The sequence below is a fragment of the Neodiprion fabricii genome, unplaced genomic scaffold (genome assembly GCF_021155785.1).
Source record: "Neodiprion fabricii isolate iyNeoFabr1 unplaced genomic scaffold, iyNeoFabr1.1 ptg000037l, whole genome shotgun sequence".
Lineage (NCBI taxonomy): Eukaryota > Metazoa > Arthropoda > Insecta > Hymenoptera > Diprionidae > Neodiprion > Neodiprion fabricii.
The window spans coordinates 26,610-32,243 of NW_025791582.1; positions in this window are offsets into that span (position 1 = coordinate 26,610).

The window sequence follows — 5,634 nt, forward strand, 5'->3', positions numbered from 1 at the left end:
TTACCAAAACAAGATGACGGATTAGATGATCTGCTGTGCGCAGCAGCAGAAGCAGCAGAGGAGGAGCTGTTGCTTGAGACGGACGACGAAGAGTGGTCCGTCTATGTATGGTAAATGCAAATTATACAAGGAAATGTAAAGAAAATGATAAAAAATTCATCATTCCACAGCAAAAACATCCCGAAGTCCCCAAAACGAAAGAGGTCAAATTCGAACTAAATTTCAAGTAAAAAATGTAAAATAAATTTATTTGAAAAGAAAAAAGGATTGATTTCAATTATTTGTACATTATAAACCAGACACAGTATATCTATATGTAAAGCCTATCCAACACAAAACTCGATTCAAAAGAAGAAGTTTATAGAAAGAAACAAAACTCATGGAAAAACAAAAGACCAATACAAAACAAACAACTTCAATTATTGAAAACATCAGTTCGTTGTTGTTCTCCGGCCGGCACGCACGCCGGCCGGGGCCTATCCTATACTCCCCAACTCCTCAAATCCTCGACTAATCAATTACGCAATTGCACAACTCTTCAATTCCCTCAAGAGCCCTTCTAAATATTGGTCAATAATGTGTGCAACAACTCGACATCGTTCAAAGAAAAATGATAATCGACTGAGAGCCCGAAGGAGGTACGTGACCAGGACTCCGTATTCACAGCTCAACATCAGTCCGCACAATGGGATCTCAACGGTCCAAGGAGCTGCGCCCGCATCTTGCTCCGCCTTGATGGCAACGAATGTAAGCTCTTTGAGAAGTTTGTTAATTAATGAAAAATAATTCAATTATAATTCCATAAAAAATCAAGCCTATCTTAAAAATCATTCAATTTTAATTATAGGGCAACGCTCGGGGCGATTGTTAGGTACAACGCAGAAGATCAAGTCGACCGAAACCCGATTCCAACTAAGCATTAGGTACAACGCAGAAAATCAAACTGACCGAAACCCGATTTCAACTAATAAAGCGTTACCCCGCATCGAACCTACAAAATGGAGACCAGCTGTACAAAATATTGATTGCAAGAAAGCAATTTTTGAAACACAATTTCATGTAATCTTTGTGTTATTTCAATATAGAAAATCTATTTTACTTTTTTTTTGTCTTTCATTTAATTAGCTTTATTCCTTCATAAAGTAAGTATAGGTTAACCTACGCATGTCAAGAAAGTACAAAGATCTCTAAAAACTTGATCAGCCGTAGCTTCTGCATTAATAACCAAGATCGGAGCTGATAAAGAAAAAAAGGTTTGTTTTATCAACCAATCCTCACGAACCTCATGAATAGCTCTGAGGAGCTCTAAAGAAATGTTCGATTCTTCTTCACGAAAACGGGAACTGACTCGGGCGAAAATAGTTTCTGGGGAAACTCGCAAATAAACAATTGAATCTACTCTGAGCTCAGACGAGCGAAAGCGAATATCGAAATTTTTCATCAATCAATGAAATTCGAAGTCAACTTCGAACTAAATTTAAAGTGAAAAATGTTAAATAAATTTATTTAAAAAAACAAAGAATTGATATCAATTATTTGTACTTATAAACCAGACGCAGTAGACTCTATATCTCTATACGTAGATATACGTAAAAAAATCTGAAAATAATAACTATAACAAAATAAGTCGCCGGATGCAATTGGGGTTGCATGGCATCGGGAGTTTTGTACATGTGAGTGGATTCGTTTACGAAAATAATCTGAGCAGACTTACATAGGGAGCCAATAGCAATGTCGGGTTGATCGGAAACAACCGACTAAACAATACGTAACGAAATAGTGAGGCGCGAAGCGCCGAACAACGAGGCGCGTAGCGCCGAGATGGGGTTGGCGCGCGAAGCGCGCAGGGGCGAAGCCCCTAGTGATTATTAATTTAATTCAATATTTTTTATTTTTAAAAATTAATTTTTCTTTAATTTAAGAAGAATAATTCATTTGAATAAATCATTTCTTATTTTGATAAATCCATTTACCTAATGACCTTTATTTATATTCTATATATTAGTGCATAATATAAATATATATAAATATATATACATATTGTGTGTGTGCATATATATATATATACATATATGTATATATTGTGTGTGTGCATATTTATATATATATATATCATCAACTTTCATTTACTTCCAGAAAAAGAGAAATTTTCAAAAAAAATTTTTTTTCATTATTAAAATTTTTTCGAATTATATATAATTACTACAAATATCCTATATATTTTTTAATCATCTGCCCACATAATTATTAAAATGAAAATATTATTTTTTAGAAAAATGCCATTGAATTCATTTTGTAAATTGTAATTTGGAACATTCATACAATAAATTGGGAATAATTATGAAATTCAGAGAAAAACATACAGATAAATGAATTATTATTAATTTCGTTTCACATTTTCAATTTTTGAAAATTAATTTTTCTTCAATTTAAGAAAAATAATTTATAAATGAATCATTTCTTTTCTCAATATATTCATTAATCTAATGACCTTTATTCATATTCTGTATATTATTGTATAATATAAATATATATATATATATATATATATATACAAATATATATTGTGTGTGTGCATATATATATATATATATATATATATATATATATATATATATATATATATATATATGTGTGTGTGTGTATATTATAAATTTTGACTCACTTTTCGGAAAAGAGAAATTTTTGAAAAAAAAAAATTTTTACGTAATTCAATTTTTTAAAATTATATATAATCATAAGAAAAATCCTACATATTTTTTGATAATCTGCTCAATTATTAATTCAAATGAAAATGTTATCCTTTAGAAGAATCCCATCAAATATACTTTATAAATTGTAATTCGAAACATTTATACAATTAATTAGAAATAATTATGGAATTCACCGAAAACATACGGATAGATGAATTATTATTCTTTTATTTTGATATTTTTGATTTTCAAAAATTAATTTTCCTTCAATTTAAAAAAATGATTCATTTGAATGAATCATTTTTTATCCCAATAAATCCATCAACCTGATGACCTCTATTCATATTCTGCATATTAATGAATAATATAAATATATATAAATATATATATATATTGTGTGTGTGCATATATATATATACATATATGTATGTATTGTGTGCGTGCATATATATATATATATATATATTATGAATTTTCATTCACTTCCAGAAAAAGAGAAATTTTCAAAAAAATTTTTTTTACGTTATTGAAATTCTTTCAAATTATATTCAATTATCACGAAAATCCTATATATTTTTTATTCATCTGCCCACATATCAATTGAAATAAAAATATTATTTTTCAGAAAAATGCCATTTAATTCACTTTGTGAATTGTAATTTGGAACATTTATACAATAAATTAGGAATAATAATAAAATTTTAAGGAAACATACAGATAGATAAATTATTATTCATTTAATATCATATTTTTAATTTTTGAAAATTAATTTCCACTCAATTTAAGAAAAATAATTCATTTAAATATATCACTTTTTATTTTAATAAATCCATTAACCTAATGACCTTCATTTATATTTTGTATATCAATGTATGATATAAATATATATAAATATATATATATATTGTGCGTGTGCATGTATATAAATATGTATATATATATATATATATATATATATATATATATATATATATATATATATATATATATATATATATATATATATATATTTGGATATATATATGTGTATTATAATTTTCGACTCACTTTTGGGAGAAGAGAAATTTTTGAAAAAAAAAATTTCGACGTTATTCAATATTTTTAAAATTATATATAAATATGAGAAAAATTCTATATATTTTTTGATCATCTGCTCAAATATTATTCAAAATGAATATATTATTCTTTAGAAGAATCCTATCGAATTCACTTTCTCAATTGTAATTTGGAACATTTATACAATTAATTAGAAATAATTATGGAATTTACCGAAAACGTACAGATAGATAAATTGTTATTGTTCGATTTTCATATTTTAGACTTTTAAAAATTAATTTTTCTTTAATTTAAGAAAAATGATTCATTTAAATGAATCATTTTTCATTCTATCAAATTATGTAACTCAATAACCTCCATTGATATTTTATTATATCAATGTGTAAAATGAACATATATAAATATATATTTATATATGTGTGTGTGTATATATATATATATATTATGAAATTTGATTTACTTTTAGAAGGAGAGAAATTTTTGAAAAAATTTTTTTCACATTTTTTGAATTTTGTGAAATGATATTTAATTATCAAAAAAATCCTATATATTATTTAATCATCTGCCCACATAATAATCAAAATAAAAATATTATTCTTTCGAAAAATGCCATTTAATTCACTTGATATATTGTGATTTGAAACATTTATACGATAAATTAGAAATAATTATGAAATTTGGAGAAAACATACAGAAGGATAAATTATTATTCATTTAATTCTATATTTTAGATTTTTAAAATTCAATTTTTCTTTAATTCAAGAAAAAAAATTTATTTAAATATATCATTTCTTATTTCAATAAATCCACCAACCTAATGACCTCTACTTATATTCTGTATATTAATGTATAATATAAATATATGTAAAAATATATATATATATATATATATATATATATATATATATATATGTGTATATTATAATTTTTGACTCACTTTTGGGGAAGGAGAAATTTTTGAAAAAAATAAATTTTCAAGTTATTCAAATTTTTTGAAATTATATATAATTATGAGAAAAATCCTATATATTTTTTGATTATCTGCTCAAATATCAGTTTAAATGAAAATATTATTCTTTAGAAGAATCCTATTAAATTTACTTTATAAATTGTAATTTGAAACATTGATAAAATTAATTAGAAATAATTATGGAATTTACCGAGAACGTACAGATAGATAAATTATTATTCTTTTATTTTTATATTCTAGATTTTCAAAAATCAATTTTCCTCCAATTTAAGAAAAATAATTCATTTAAATGAATCATTTTTCATTCCATTCACTTATTAAACTCAGTGACCTCCATTGATATTCTATTATATCAATGTATAATTATAATATGAACATATATAAATATATATTCATATATGTGTGTGTGTGTATATATATATGTATATATATATATTATGAATTTTCACTTACTTTCAGAAAAAGAGAAATTTAAAAAAAAATTTTTTTTACATCATTTAAATTTTTTAAAATGATATTCAATTATTACAAAAATCCTGTATATCTTACAATCATCTGCCCACATATTAATTAGAATAAAAATATTATTCTCTAGAAAAATGCCATCTAATTCACTTTATCAATTGTAATTTGGAACATTTATACAATGAATTAGAAATAATTATAAAATTTAGAGAAAACATACAAATAGATAAATTATCATTCATTTAATTTCATATTTTTAATTTTTCATATTTAATTTTTCTTTAATTCAAGAAAAATAATTTATTTAAATAAATCATTTTTTATTCCAATAAATCCATCAACCTAATGACCTCTAATTATATTCTGTATATTAATGTATAATATAAATATATATGAATGTATATATATATATTGTGTGTGTGCATATATATATATATATATATATATATA